We start from the raw sequence: 16,940 nt of genomic DNA, 5'->3' as shown, positions 1-16,940 counted from the left end.
ATATCATCTTCGTTGTCTGACGGAGGTGGAGGCTCTTCCTCATCGTCAGCGTCTTCATTTAACTTTTCAAGCATAATTATGTCTCTTTGATTCACAACTGCCTCACCATCAATCTGTGCATCGTCGTCGTTTGGGTCCAGGTCAACATAACCCAAGTTATCATCCTCGTTGTTTCGGACCACGTCATCATGTTCCTCTTGATAGAACACTCCCTCGTATGTCATGGGGTTTATGTTGTAGTAATCATCATCGTTCGGGTCCGGTAGCTTACCATGCGGCGACACCTTGAACACAACTTCCCAACCCTTTAGGTACTCTTTCTGGCATGGGTAAGGCAGATAATATACTTGTGTGGCCTGGGTAGCGGCGATAAAGAGATCAGCTCCGGCATAGACGGTTGATGGTTTAACTTCAACTAAACCAACAGAAGGCGTATGTCTCAGACCCTTTTTGGGGTCGAACCATCGGCATTTGAACATAGTGATACTTAGGTGTTCGCGGCCACGTTTGAATGTAAGCTCGTATATTTTTCCTACCCTTCCGTAGTAATCTACTTTATTATCTCCTTCAGTGAAGACTCCAGTATTTATGGTTTTGGGATCAGGCCGACTGTTCTGGTGCTCCTCTGTATGGAAGCGATACCCATTCACATCATACTTTTGGCATGTCATGACAACAGGGTCAAAACCCATGGAAACCCATCTCAATTTTTCATCCATTGATTTGGTCGGATCATTTCCCTACAAGTTTAATTGAAATTATAGGGTGCATGAGTTTAATTGAAATTATAGGGTGCATGAGTTTAATTGAAATAGGTAATAGGGAAGTGTGAAAAATTACTTTCTCCATGAACCACGCAACGAAAATTTTCCTTCCATCAGCACCCTTTCGGAGAAGAGCAAGTGCCTCCGCTTCAGTAGGAGGCAGCATTCCCGTCCATTCTTCAACGAATCGACTACAATAAGAACAGCGGTATAAGAACTAGGCAAAGTGAACATGACAAATTGACTAAAAGAATGGTGCAAAGGTATTACCTCATCCACTCATCCTCAACTTCCTTGATGTTGTGCAAGATATAGAACATGAAATCCTCCCACTCATCTCGTGGCATGAGATAAGGTTTCGAGCATCCAGCCCTACCACCTTGCCCGATGAATAGAGGCAACTTTGGTTTATACTTGGGTTCTTCTGTATTGTATCGAGACACCTTATTATGCAACGTGGGAACATGGTCCGGATAGTAGGCTGTCCTGAGGTCTGCCACCTCCTCTAGGATAACTGCCTCAGCTATGGAAGCTTCAATCTTAGCTTTGTTTCCACATTTCTGTCTCAGATGCTTGTTCTGTCTCTCAGGGCTGTACTGCCAACGATTCTGCACAGGCCCCCCCCCCAACAATACCTCGTCCGGGAGGTGCAAAATGAGATGTGTCATCGGAGTAAAGAAGCCTGGCGGGAAGATCTTCTCTAGCTTGCATATCAACTCCGGCGCCTTCTTATGCATTTCTTTTATCTTCTCAGGACATACTTCTTTAGCACAAAGCGTGCGGAAGAAATGGCTTAACTCCGCAAGCACACGCCAGACACGCTCAGGAACATAGCCCCGAACCATCACCGGCATAATCCGCTCAACCCATACACGATAGTCATGACTCTTGAGCCTGGTCACTCTGCCCGTTGAAAGATTGACCCCCTTACTTATATTCGACGCATAACCATCAGTGAACTTCACGATGTGTTTCAGCCACTTGAATGCCTCCATCTTATGATCCTTTTTAAGTACGAAGTCAGCATCTGGATTGAACCAAGATTTTCGACTGCCAGTGGGAGGCTGCATGTGTAGACGTGGTCTATCATAAATATTCTATTGATCAACTCTAGCATTAACATTATCCTTTGTCTTATCAGGAATGTTGAGGATCGTGTGAAAAAGGGACTCTGCGACATTCTTTTCGGTGTGCATCACGTCTATGTTGTATGGAAGTTTGAGGTCCTTAAAATAGGGAAGCTGCGTGAAGGGGGTAATGTGAGTCCAGTTGTGCGTCTCACCATATCCTTCAATTTTTTTCCCTTTACCTTCTCCTTTGCCCTCGCCCTCGTCTTCGCCTGTGGCTTTTCCTTTGCCTTTGCCTTTGCCTTTACCTTTGCCTTTCCCTTTGCCTTTACCTTTGCCTTTCCCTTCACCGGCAGGCTTAAGAGCTTTCAGCTGAGCAAGCACATCCGCACCAGAAAACGTTGGAATCTCGTTTACTTCATGGACAACTTTGCCTTTTGTGAAGTTCTTCTTGTCTTCCCTATCAGGATGGTCTGGAGGGAGGAACTGTCGATGCAGGTCAAATGCAACATACTTGCCACCCTTCTTCAGCCAAATGAAAATTAAGGCCTGCATGCACACTGGGCAAGGCATCTTTCCACTTGTACACCATCCGCAGAATAGGGCATAACCGGGAAAGTTAGCCATGGGATCATGCATTACGGAACGAGTAAAGAGACTTGCCGATAATGAGATTGAACGAGGTATGGGTATACCGACAATCTAATCTTGGGCAAGTAACATACCGATAGACAAAGGGAATTGTATACGGGATTGATTGAATCCTTGACATCGTGGTTCATCCGATGAGATCACCGTGGAACATGTGGGAGCCAATATGGGTATCCAGATCCCGCTATTGGTTATTGGTCGGAGAGATGTGTCGGTCATGTCTGCATGGTTCCCGAACCCGTAGGGTCTACACACTTAAGGTTCGGTGACACTAGATTTGTTATGGGAAATAGTATGTGGTTACCGCAGGTTGTTGGAGTCCTGGATGAGATCCAGGACGTGACGAGGAACTCCGGAATGGTCCGGAGGTGAAGATCGATATATTGGACGAAGGTTATTGGAGTCCGGAATTGTTCTGAGAGTACCGGGTGACGACCAGCGTGACCGAAAGGTGTTTTGGAGGCCCCGACAAGCGTTGGGGGGCCTTATGGGCCAAGGGTAGGGGGCACATCAGCCCACTAAGGGGTTGTGCGCCCCTCCCACCCCATCTCACGTAACGTGGAGAGGTGGGGGCGCCTCCCCTAGGGCAGCCACCCCTCTCGGCTTGGGGGGCAAGTTTCCTAGGGGTGGGGGCGCCCAAACCCATCTAGGGTTTCCCCTGTGGCCTCCACCCCTCCCCTAGGGAACCCTAGGGCACCTCCTCCACCCTTCCCCCTATATATAGTGAGGGAGAGAGGGCGCAGCCGCACCCCCTTCCCTGGCGCAACCCTCTCCTCCTCCAACTCCTCCTCCTCTTCCGCAGTGCTTGGCGAAGCCCTGCCGGAGAACCACGAGCTCCATCGCCACCATGGCGTCGTGTTGCTGGAGTTCTCCCTCAACTTCTCCTCTCCCCTTGCTGGATCAAGAAGGAGGAGACGTCCCCGGGCTGTATGTGTGTTGAACGCAGAGGCGTCGTCCGTTTGGCGCTAGATCGGATCTTCCACGATTTGAATCGCCACGAGTACAACTCCATCAACCGCGTTCTTTGTAACGCTTCTGCTTAGCGATCTTCAAGTGTATGAAGATGCACTCCCTCTCTCTCTTGTTGCTAGCATCTCCTAGATTGATCTTGGTGACATGTAGGGAAATTTTGAATTATTACTACGTTCCCCAACAAATATTCATATCACAATTAATAAGAATTACATTGAAATTATGCCAAGTAGCACTCCGCATCAAAAATTCTATTTTTATCATTTACCTACTCGAGGACGAGCAGGAATTAAGCTTGGGGATGCTTGATACGTCTCCAACGTATCTATAATTTTTGATTGCTTCATGCCATATTATTATTGTTTTGGACATTATTGGGCTTTATTATCCACTTTTATATTATTTTTGGGACTAACCTATTAATCGGAGGCCCAGCCTAGAATTGCTATTTTTTGCCTGATTTAGGGTTTCGAAGAAAAGGAATATCAAATGGAGTCCAAACGGAATGAAACCTTCGGGAACGTGATTTTCTCAACGAACAAAACCCAGGAGACTTGGACCGTACGTCAAGACACAAAAGAGGAAGCCACGAGGTAGGGGGGCGCGCCCACCCCCACCAGGCGCACCCTCCATCCTCGTGGGCCCCCTGTTCCTCCACCGATGTACTCCTTCCTCCTATATATACCTACGTACCCCCAAACGATCAGATACGGAGCCAAAACCCTAATTCCACCGCCGCAACTTTTTGTATCCAGGAGATCCCATCTTGGGGCCTGTTCCGGAGCTCCGCTGGAGGGGGAATCGATCACGGATGGCTTGTACATCAACACCATAGCCCCTCCGGTGAAGTGTGAGTAGTTTACTTCAGACCTATGGGTCCGTAGTTAGTAGCTTGATGGCTTCTTCTCTCTTTTTGGATCTCAATACAAAGTTCTCCTCCTCTCTTGTGGAGATCTATTCGATGTAATCTTCTTTTTGCGGTGTGTTTGTTGAGACCGATGAATTGTGGGTTTATGATCAAGTCTCTCTATGAACAATATTTGAATCTTCTCTGAATTCTTTTATCTATGATTGGTTATCTTTGTAAGTCTCTTCAAATTATCAGTTTGGTTTGGCCTACTAGATTGATCTTTCTTGCAATGGCAGAAGTGCTTAGCTTTGGGTTCAATCTTGGGGTGTCCTTTCCCAGTGACAGTAGGGGCAGCAAGGCACGTATTGTATTTTTGCCTTTGAGGATAACAAGATGGGATTTTCATCATATTGCATGAGTTTATCCCTCTACATCATGTCATCTTGCTTAAGGCATTACTTTGTTTTCATTAACTTAATACTCTAGATGCATGCTGGATAGCGGTCGATGAGTGGAGTAATAGTAGTAGATGCAGGCAGGAGTCGGTCTACTTGTCTCGGACATGATGCCTATATACATGATCATACCTAGATATTCTCACAACTATGCTCAATTCTGTCAATTCCTCAACAGTAATTTATTTACCCACCATAGAATACGTATGCTCTCGAGAGAAGCCACAAGTGAAACCTATGGCCCCCCGGGTCTATCTTCATCATATTAATCTATCAATACTTAGTTATTTCCTTTTGCTTTTACTTTGCTTTTATTTTACTTTGCATCTTTACCATAAAAATACCAAAAATATTATCTTATCATATCTATCAGATCTCACTCTCGTAAGTGGCCAAGTAGGGATTGACAACCCCTATTTGCGTTGGTTGCGAGGATTTATCTGTTTTGTGCAGGTATGAGGGACTAACGCGTAGCCTCCTACTGGATTGATACCTTGGTTCTCAAAAACTGAGGGAAATACTTACGCTACTTTGCCGCATCATCCCTTCCTCTTCGGGGAAAACCAACGCATGCTCAAGAGGTAGCATGGCGGAGGGGCGGGATCCCCTCCAAGATTGGATCTCCCTCTCCGTTCTCTTATGTTTCGCGTTCCCCAGATCTAGCCGAAAACCGTTTCTTATATTCCCGGAGATTCTTAACTCCGATTGCGCTAAGGTTTTAACATGATTTTTTCCGGATATAAGCTTCCTTGCGCCCGAAGTAGAGGTCCAACTGACGTACGAGGTGAGAACAACCCACCACGGCACGCCTGGCTCCTCTGGCGCGCCCTGGTGGGTTGTGCCCACCACGGGCCTCCATACGGTGATTCCAACTCCCAAAAATCACATATATTTCAAAATAATTCTCTGTGAAATTCTATTGCATTTGGACTTCGTTTGATATGGATACTCTGCAATACAAAAAACATACAGAAAACAGGACTGGCACTGGACACTAGATCAATAGGTTAGTCCAATAAATCATATAAAAAGTTGCCAAAAGTATGTGAAAGTGATATAATATTGGCATGCAACAATCAAAAATTATAGATACGACGGAGACTTATCAGACGTGCCCCTCCCGGTGGCGCTCTTCACCGTCACCACCCTCACCTGCCTCTACATCAGCCTCTGGAAGTTCCCGGACGTGGCCAGGTTGCTGCGCCACACCTCCTTCCCCCATCTCCGGGAGCTCGGCATCTGCAGCGTCATCATGGAAGACGGGGACATCGACTTGGTCGTCACCAAGAGCCCCGTCCCGGCGACCCTCAACATCCATGGATGCAACAAGGGGTTGCACCTTCGCCTCGTCGGCCACAGCCTCCGGTGCGTCCAAATTTGCGGCTCCGTCCTGGAGGACATCGCGATGGTAAAGGCTCCTCGCCTCGAGTGGCTCATCCTGGAGGATTTTCGGAGCAATGCCGGTGGCTTTTCCACCATGGTGAGGATTGGTGATGCTCCCAAGCTGCACGCAATAGGAATCTTGGAACCGGGGAGCACCATCCTAGAGATCCGAGACGGCATCTTCATGGTACATACATCCCCTGTTGGCATTCTAACATTTTTTGTTCAGTTAGCAAAATGTCCAGCTCATGGAGGTCCATGACTAAATATTAGATTTTTTTTGTTTTTTGTTAATTTGGGTTCTTTCCTGCAGGGCGGGATGAAGGCGAGCCCAAGCACCATGGCAACCAGCGTCAAGATCCTGAGTCTGAATGTGCGTTTCGGAAACCACACCGATGGAAAGATGGTTCTCTCCTTCCTCGGCTGCTTTCCCAATTTGAAGGCACTGCACATTACTATATTTTTCTTTCCATTTCATGTTTTGCTTACATTCATAGCGAATTCCATTTGTAGCAGCAGATTTTGTTCACTGCAGATGGTGTGGTTTAAGCTTTTGATTAATTAATTGTAGATAATGTACTATGCAATTCTCCTGATGTCAATGCTTTCCTTCTTAATCTATTGTTATAGCATCTCTCACCGTGGTCATATATCATACTACTTGGCAATATTCATGTTGTTGATGTTGTAAGTGGCATGCAGTGCTCCTTTCGGACTTACGGAATTTACACATGACAAACCAACACATTGCTACCTACAATTTTTTGGAGGCATGTGTAGTTTATCATATTACTCTAAACGGTGTCATATCAGGTGCTTCTTTATGGTTAATTAATATTTAATAGCAAGATATTTTTCATGGTTCACATCTGGAATTTTGTGTTAAAGAACACATTTCACAAAATATGCACATGGTTAGGACCTCCATCATGGCTATATTTGGTAAACTATGCACCTGTCAGGGCCCCCATCTTACAGAATTTTCATCAATGGAGAATATGTGTTTGATTTCTTCAGCAACAGCATTGATTGACCGGACCATGTTTTAGTTGCGATCGACAATGGTAGCAAGCACATGCATAGTTGAATGAGATCTTTGGAGATACTCTGCAACTTGTTATATGCGAATAACAAACATGAGAGACTGCATAGTGCATACATCGTATCAATTTCTGATCTTTCATGCGTGTTACTTCTTACTTGGTAGTTGGCTACTGGAGTTGTTACTTTCTGCTAATTAATTTCATGTGTGAAAGTAATGATCATTGATTTGCATTGCTCTATCCAGTCAATGATCATCAGAGTGCTTCTGGTTTCTTTTCTTGTGAAATGTGATTCCTATGTTTATTTAATCAAACATAAATGATATGTTACATCTTTAATCAGTTGTAATTTAAATGCCAAGCGTTCCATTTATTATCAGCAATCAGGTTTTCTCTACTCAACTACACCAACTTTAGGAAGGCATTCTCCCCCTTCAGGACCTGTATTTCTGCTACGAATGTTGCAAGTGGCATGTAGTGCTTGTTTCAGACTCATGAAACTTATATATAATTACCTTGCACATTCCTATTCCTGCCTATAGTTTGCTGGTGAATTGCGTGGTATTACCGTAATGCCAGCTTAATGCATTGCTACTAGACTACATCTGCAATTAGTCATGTCCGACTCACTAATTACTACAAAGTTCTGGTCAGGCTTCTATTTATTCTTAGCCATGGAGAATAGAGTACCAAATGATAATGCTCGGATTGCATGTTAATTTCAGTAAGTTGTGACATTTGGTATGAAACTGGGTTGCACATTGCTGCCACCAGTTTGTTGGAGGTCTGTGTTGCATTCCATAATATCATATTGTTGCTTTGTTTCTATGCCGCATTTTATCAGCCAGTTATGTCTGATTAACTAATTACAAAGAAGGTGTCATGAAAATTCTTCTTGAAGAATGTATTTGGTAAATTTTGCACGTGTTAGGGGAGCTACACTGCGGCTCGAATGTGTTGCCTCACTTCGTAATTGTTATGCATGAACTGTAATCATGAGGCCCGCCTTAGTTGTTGTTGGTACTCCGTCTAGCTTCATGCATGGAAAGCATTGGCATGTCATATCTCTCCCATATATTAGAACCAACATTTATGTATGCATGTTATGATGTTTGTTTCACTGCACAATATCTGCCGCTTTTCAATTAACATGAAGCACTACGTGGTACTCCCTCTGTTTCATAATTTTTGTCGTGGTTTTAGTTCAAATTTGAACTAAACCCCCAATCATGACAAGAATTATGCAACGGAGGGAGTATTAATTTGCATCGCATGTATTGGTATTATATACTCAGCATGATTCATTGAAGCTGAACTGTGAGTGATTGAAGTGCTTTTTTCCTGCAGTCCGAAAAATGTGATTATGAAGCTGACAGTGCCAGGCTGAACCTCAACTTTTGGAAGCTGGCCAAGCCCACTGAATGCATCAAGTCGTGCATCAAGGTGTTCTCTTACAGAGAATTCTGAGGGGAGCTCGGGGAGGTTGCCTTTCTCAAGTCCTTCTAGAGTGCGAGGGCACTGAGGACTGTGTCCATCTCCATGGCTAACCCGAGCTTCACGTCATTCTCGATGGATGAGGCGACTTCTAAATTGGAGAAAGCTTCTAACAAGATGGCCAGTAGATCCTGCCAAATGTTGCTTCTCGGGAACACATGTCCTGAAGGAGGCAAGCCCTGGAGCTTCAAGAAAGGAACTGATTACTCCTTTGAGGACCCTTTCACAATGGTGGAGGTTCGCAACATAGCTTAATATCTGTGGGGCCAGGGCCGAGCCGGCAAAATCCGAGGCCCTGTGCCAAACTCGAAAATGGGCCTTACCTCACTAAATCTTTGATTTTTTTTGTTTCTTTCTACGCTTTTGGTAACCAGATTCATGTTTTCTAATCAAAGACATGACTTGGATCTTGCAATACGAGACGCCTAATAGATGAAAAAAATAAATAGCTAGAAGAATTTTGCAGAACTAAATAGCGGACGTAAATTGCAACTCACAATCAAGGCCTCACGTGATCGCCTGTTATCAAAGCGACGATGCTTAAGAAATTGGAGATCGGAAGATGGCTTGAACCTTCCATTCCTTCATGTCCTCCCTGCCTCGCTGCCGTTCGTGGTCCTGCTCTCCTGATGTAAGGAGGAGACCGAAGAATGGATATAACCTGCAATTTAGCTTAACTCGGCCGCCGGAGGAGAAAATTAATAGATTGGCTTTGTTCGTCTCAATGGATCGCTGGATTTTATTTTTCTTGGGCAGATCGATCGCTTTTCTGGAGAGAAGGCAGATCGATCGCTGGATGAGCCGCCCGTCCCAATCGGGGCCTGTTTCACCCAGAGGAAAGACGGAAGGAGGCTCGTGTACAAAGGATAAAAGACCCAGCCAATTGGACTTTGCCTAGCCGTGCGTACAAAATCTGAGGCCCCTAAAAACTGGGGGCCCTGTGCCGGCGCACAGGTTGCACCCCCATGGGCTCGGGCCTGTGTGGGGCAATGGAGTTTTTTTGGTATCTGCTTCTTTTGGCACCTGACTTTGGTGGTATTACGTTGCAGATTTTATGTTAAATTCGTGGTCCGATGTTTGGTGAGAGTCAGAAATACTATGGACTAACGTTAGCTTGCTTGCCGCTTTACCTGTGTCATCAGTTTCCCATAGTATATGCTCCTTAAAACTTTTTGATTGCGGCAGCATGTTTTATATGTATTTTGTGGATCATGTCCTCCTAATCATCATGCAGATCAATTATCATCAGAACAATGGTCTTTAGGCATGCATTGTTTTGATTATACATGTCTTTGAACTTCATGGTTAAATATCTTTGGCCAATATAGCTTGAAACACCGGTACCATTTCATTTTTGGCCTTCCCTGCATGTTTGATTGAGCTTATCAATATTATTAGACTACATCAGTTATTAAAAAAATATTGTTACCTGTGGTACTCTTATACCTTTTTATCATTTTGTTAGAAAATTTCCTTGATTTATAATTTTACATTGCACTGATTCTTGACATAAGCAAAGAAGAAGCGTACCGATGTGCAATGTAAAATATTTTTGGTATTGAGGATCCATTACTTTGCATATGAATCCTTTGACGTCTGCTAGCAACATATGAATGACCTGCATGATTCTCTAAACCAAAATGAGCTTATTTTTTATGTTCATATATGCTCTGCTAGGTACACGTGAGAAAATCCCAAATTCAGGCTTCAAAAGTCTGGATCCCACAGCATTGCTATACTGAATCAGATGATCTCATTTTGCTCCTTCCTATCTCCAACAAGTAGTTTCTAGCAACTGCTTGATTTTACAACAAAAGTAACTCTATTTCACAAGTACTAGTTTTCAGCTACCACTTGATTTCATTATACAGATCGATTTAAGAACAAAGGACTCGAACATTCAGTGTAGGCTAAGGAACTTGGGAAGATCTTTCTAGACTAAAAATTGTCTTAGTTCGATAAATTCTTCACTGCAAAATCTGCAATATTCTTATCAGAGCGCTCTCCTTCCTGCATCCACTTAGAAACATCCTTCTTGTACTCCTCCCCACCTATCACCTCCTTGATGCACGTATTCATCCCATCCCTTCTCACCAAGTCCTTCTCATTTCGACATGGACGCAAGCTGACTACCCATCTGCTCTCCACATACTTTGTGGCGGGCGGTTACATTTGTCTGCCCATTATGATATTGCGACAATAGGTACACCGGTGACAATTGCTTCTGTTGTCGAACTCCATGTACTCTTGAATAGTACCTTTTATGGAAATTTAATTTTGTTTTTTTTTCACACAAGAAGACCATGTCGTTTCTTCTCAAAACTTTACACATGAGTATAACACTAGAGCATGTTCGTCACACCTTTTATGTAAATTTGATTTTGTTTTTTTTCATACAAGAAGACCACGTCATTTCTTCTCGAAACTTTACACATGAGTAAAACACTAGAGCATGTTCGTCACACAGAATTATTCGGTATTCTCTTTTGCTATTTTTAAAATGTATTTTTTCAATCTGGATGCGCCTAGACCAAAGTTCCACTGGGTATTTTTTCCTTTTTAGTCAAACTTCATATGTAGCGTTGTGCAACTCGAGGTCACTGGAATCTTTCAGCAAACCAGGAATCACCGGACTGGAAAACGTGACAAATGAACTACAAATGTGAATTTTTACTGCATTCATCAGAGATACATATCATAACAAGAAACCACATATTGCTTTTTGTCAATTAACATTGTATATTTTATTTCTTTATTTAAGAGGAGTAATGCGCCACACTAGCGTTGTAGACACATGGTTTGACACATGACAGGGCGTAAGGAGGACATTGTCAACTACTCTATCATCTTTTGTTCCACATTTCTAATCGTAAGGAGGGTGCAAACTGCAATTCAGTTTAAACTGTCTGAGGCGGCATAAGGGCCTCATGTGCTACAAGTACCTGCACAACCATTACATACATGTGTTCTACCCTCCACTATTAATTATGTCACATCAGATTGATCATGTGAATCGATTCATATGGGTAGGAACGAACAAATACGCTCCTCTGAGTATGACATATCTATACTTGATTCTTTCTCGTCGGTTTTAGATGAAATTTGATCTTTCAAAATTTGCCAACCGAGCAGGAGGCAGAGTACATGGAGTTAACATGGAGAGCTAAGATGATAGGCCCAACCTATCATCCAACAAGTCTTATGGTTTCAACTTGTTCAGTGGTGATGGAACGTATATGGATTGGGTAGAGAAGCACCGCATTTCCTGTATTGTGCTTGTATCCTATGGGACCGTCTCTAACTATGACGCAACCCAGTTGGATGAGAATCACAATGGACTATGCAATTTTGCCCAACCCTTTTTTGGGGTTGTCAGATCCAACAAGTCACACAAGTTATCTGTAGAACTCAAGGTGAGATGTGTGAATAATGGATCAATTGTTGAGTGCTACCCCCAACTTGAGGTTTTGTCACACAAGGCTATTGATATGGTAACACAAAATACATTTGTTTTATTTTTATGTACAAGAATATAAAAAGGTTTTACAAAGTACTAAAATAAGGACAACTGTTTAGATTTAAATTCACGAATATACATGTAGGTCGCTTTGTTGCCCACTGTGGGTGGAACTCGACGTTGGAGGCAGTTGTTAGTAGTGTTCCTCTTGTGGGAATCCCACTTTGGGCAGACCAACCCACCATAGCAAAGTATGCGGAGAGCGCGTGGGGCATGGGCGTGTGAGTACAGAAGGGGACAAGGATAGAAGGATGAGTACAAAACAAAATCGGCAAAGTGGATGCAAAAGGCCAAGGATGCAACATAAGAAGGAGGAAGCTCAGATAAACATATTGCCAACTTCATTGCGGAATATATGTCAACTAGAAGTCATACCAATGCATACCTTACTTCATGATAAGCAAGTAGGCAGTGATTCCAGTGGTACAATTCTTTTAGAGAAAATTTCATTTTACTTTTGTAAGTAAAGTGCTATCTTATCACCATGTAGAAGGATGTGCAATTTTTAGTGTACTAACAACATGCGAAAAAACTATTTACATGTTATAGAATCAATTCAAACAAATCATATGGAGACTATAAAACTTCATAGCAATTTTCGCTTTATTATGTCCACGGATATTCTTACTGTTCCACATGATAAAATACTTTCCTATAATTAATTAATGCAAGAAGATGATTTTCTATTCATCCTAAAATTGCTTTGGATACATATTTTGATTGTTGCGGAACTTGGAATTCTGTAAGCTTGATTCCGTGCGGAAAGTTGAAACTGAATGCCTAAATGTATATAAAACAAGAACCCATAAATGTCTCAGTTGATCAGATACATGGAAAGACACATAAAAGATTAACCTATGATCTCAATAAACATCATAGTATGCATATTTATGATAACATAATCGCGTCTCCTTTGTCATAGCCTATCACCTTATCATAAGGTGTCATGCGTTAGGCCATTTTGGGAAGTTGGAATTTCCTCATAATCTTGTTGCAATGGATTGAATCTTTTAAAACAGTGCATGTAGTATTCTCTATTAATACAAATCACCTGTAGGATGCCTCCAATTTTCAGTTAAGACATTACATTCCTATAAATACCCAAAGACCCGATATAAAAATCATATATACGAAAATTCCCTTTAGAGTTTACTCTTAACATAGTCAAATGTTTTGGACATTTGAAAGCTTCATGAATATATATCAACATAATTCTTAATCAAAGTTTCACATATTGTATAATATACCACACACGGTATTAATTTACAAAGTATAACAATGTATGGACATAAGATACATCATCATACACAACTTACAGACACATATGAACTATACACAGGACATGGGGACATTAATTATTAGAGAATTGTGCATATGTATGATTAGGTGGCATTTGGTGATCTTCCTATTTGGTGGGGTATGAAGGCTCCATGGCAAGACCACACATGCCCTTCTTGTCTGCAATGTCCTTCTCCATTCTCAAGTACCCATTCTCGCCCCAAGTTGTGCCCCATGAATTCTTCATCAACCAATAACTTGTGCCATCACTAGTCTTTCCATATCCAGTGGCTGCAATTCCATGGTCCAAGTCAGTACCGCAGGAGCCGGTCATCACCCCGCTAGAGTAGAATTGGAATGTCATGTCGCCTCTGTACACAGCTATAGACACTGGTTGGTTTGCCACCGCCTTCATAAGGGAACCCTCGTTATTGATAGGAACATCCTCAAAGCCGGTGATGGTTGCAGCACTGTTGGATCCAGCCTTGCACTTGCCGTCGGCTGCATCATCCATGCATGAGTCCTCCCTCGCAGCCTTGAACTTCACCATGAACATCACAGTCAACCAACTCTTGCTCTGACAGTGAGATTAACTTGCCGGTTTTCACTTTTACAATGCCCTCTGTCGCGGCAACGGCAGAAAATGCCCAACAGCAGCCTAGAAATAATTGTGTTGTTATAGTGTTATCCAATAAAATATTAAAACATATATGCTGTGCAACACATTTTTTGTGTACTTACCACACTGGCCTTGATCCTTGATAGGGGTGACAGCCCCCTTAGCCCTCCAGTCCATCGTTGTTGGAAGAGCATCAAAACTCAAATTCTCATACTTGAATCCTGTAGAAAGAACTCGCATGGAGTTTGATTTCAACCCCTTGTTTGTGTTGGTTGTCCTGAACTCATCATTGGTGATATCAGCGAACTGGTTGACGCCGAGCCAGAACTTGTGATTCTGGGCATTGAGTGTTTCAATGAATTCGACGTTGGCTTTGAAAACCTCGAACCGGCGCGCCTTGTAACACACGGCCATACTGAACCATCCAATTCTCATGCTTCGCCACCATCGACAAGTCATCATTCAGCTCACGAGCTGAAATGACAGTACCACCGAGGCAGATGCAACCAAGGATTGCAAGAAGCAAAGCCTTGTGGATGGCCATCTTCGGTTAGGCACCGAACTGCAATGACAGTACTGAAGAGGTAGATGAAACCTAGGATGGCAAGTCTCTGTACTTTGGTCTGGTTTGTTGGATGGTACTTGGTGGCATATATAGTGTCATGTATGTGTTAGAAATAGGAGACTGAGAGATACGGTACTTGAGCGAAGGTGGTTATGGAAAAGGGCTTGTGCGTTGCCGTGGATTATGGTGGCCGGCTACATGGTATAAAAATGATGCGCACATCTGATTGACCGGCCAGATTGTATAAAAGTGATAGGACCCAACAAGGAAGTACCCTTGGTGCACGTCTAATAGTGACCCCTGCTTGATTATTTCTGGAGTGTACGTCTGATAGTGATCCATGCTTGAGAAATTTCTTAATCAAAGAAAGAACAACCGTGTTCTTGCAAATAAATTTTCTGAAGAGGACCGTGAACGCGACCCCCAGTGTGTACAAAAGAATCAGGTAACCGCTTGCTAGTATCGACATGAATTTCCTGCCTGCCAAAAAATAGCATGATGATGTGACATACTATTCAACAAGAGTTGTCTAAGTTCCGGAAGGTTGGTTCCTCAGCCTTGAAATTCCCTATCTCACATCCCAGCTTGTATTTTGCTCGTAGTGTAACAGGAAAGAAGGAAAAATAATTTCACAGAAGTATAAGACACCGGAGAAATGGACTTTTATGCAGCTGGTAGCAGGCGAAATTTAAAGACAATCACATTTAGTTCGGCAATGTTACTAACACAGTTTTCTTAACCTGGAATACTTGTATACACCGTAAGGTCTGCTCGTCTCATCATAAAAGGAGTAACCCATATGATAAACACTGTGCTTGGTTAATTGCCATACTTGGATGGGCCGCAGCCCTCAAGACAGATCAAGGTCTGCATTTCAAAAGTATCACGGGGTAGTTGATCTTGTTGGGCTGCATCTTTGATGGCCATTTTGCCAACAAAATTTAGGCGTTCTATGTACACGATACTTGTATTCCTTCTGTGCATCACAACTATACATCTTGTACCCGCAGGACGTGCACTGTCAGGAACATCTGGTACTCCGATCAGCAGCGCCACTTGTCCGTTTATCGATCAACCATTATACGCTAGACAGGTATGCTCTAACAGAATGCCGCACGCTTATTTCTCTCTCTCCCTCTCTCTCTCTCTCACACACACACACACACATATTTATTTATTTATTTATTTTTGGCAGTGGACTGATGCCTTATTGTAACAATTCTTCAACAGCTGGACGGCTGGTCAACTTATATCGCTGGCTCGAATGGTAGACGGATTTTTGAAGGATCCCAGTCTGATCAATGCACTAGTCGACCGTTGGGCCCCTGAAACCGCTACCTTCGTCTTTCATTGGAGCAATATGGAAGTGGTTCTCGAGGATGCAAGAATTATTTTGGGGCTACCTTAGAGTCAGCAAGTATGCTCATAAATTGTTTAGTATCCAACAAAACGCTTTCATTAAGGGGACGCGGAGAGGAGTATCACCTGTCTTTATTCCTTCTGTTTGGAAAATAATAGTTCCTCCAAGGATCCACATTTTATCTCTGGCTTCTTTCTTATATTAAAATTATGACTAGGGATAACCTGCTGAAGAGAAATTTGAACAAGTCCATTGATTTGTTTTTCTTTTCTGAACCTGAGAGTGTACAGCACCTGTTGTGTGACTGTTTGGTAGCTAGACTTGTATGGAAGCAAATCAGTTGCTTATTCTCTATGCAAATTGGAGTTTCAGTAGAGTCAGTTACTTCCCTTTGGGTTGCTGGTAAAATACTTGACGCTCTGAATACTGCTGTAGCTGCTGTGCTCCGGGCTTTGTGGAAACACAGGAATGCCATGATCTTTAATTGAGTTGTTTGGTTTTCCTTGACCAAGATCTGGTCGCTGACCTTACGAATGCTCAGGAGATGGCGATCGCTCTTCAAACATCATATTTTTAAAAGAACATCATATGCAGGAGCGGACAGATAGGTTCTGGCACACTAGTAGAAAAAGGATCAAACGTTGAAGCACATTAGTGCCGGTTTGAATTTGAGCCGGCACTAATGGTACCATTAGTGCCGGTTCGAACGACTATGTATTAATGCCGGTTCGTGTTGAACCTTTAGTACCGGTTCGTGCCACGAACCGATACTAAAGGGGTGATGGCAGGCTGGCGTCAGGCTAGGGCCCCACGATCACCTTTAGTACCAGTTCATGGCACGAACCGGTACTAAAGGGCTAACCTTTAGTACCGGTTTGTGTCACGAACCGGTACTAAAGGGGTCTAGCCTATAGTACCGGTT

General features: G+C 43.1%; 2 pseudogenes; one reads left to right on the top strand and one right to left on the bottom strand.

Moving 5' to 3' along the window:
* The window catches only part of LOC119344256, a 12,201-nt pseudogene extending 3,267 nt beyond the window's left edge, over positions 1 to 8,934 (top strand).
* A 4,649-nt stretch (positions 8,935 to 13,583) lies between these two features.
* LOC119344258 lies at positions 13,584 to 14,637 on the bottom strand (annotated as a pseudogene).
* Positions 14,638 to 16,940: the final 2,303 nt, after the last annotated feature.

The sequence above is a fragment of the Triticum dicoccoides genome, unplaced genomic scaffold (genome assembly GCF_002162155.2).
Source record: "Triticum dicoccoides isolate Atlit2015 ecotype Zavitan unplaced genomic scaffold, WEW_v2.0 scaffold16131, whole genome shotgun sequence".
In the NCBI taxonomy this organism is placed as follows: Eukaryota; Viridiplantae; Streptophyta; class Magnoliopsida; order Poales; family Poaceae; genus Triticum; species Triticum dicoccoides.
This window is presented reverse-complemented; position numbering and strand designations above follow the sequence as displayed.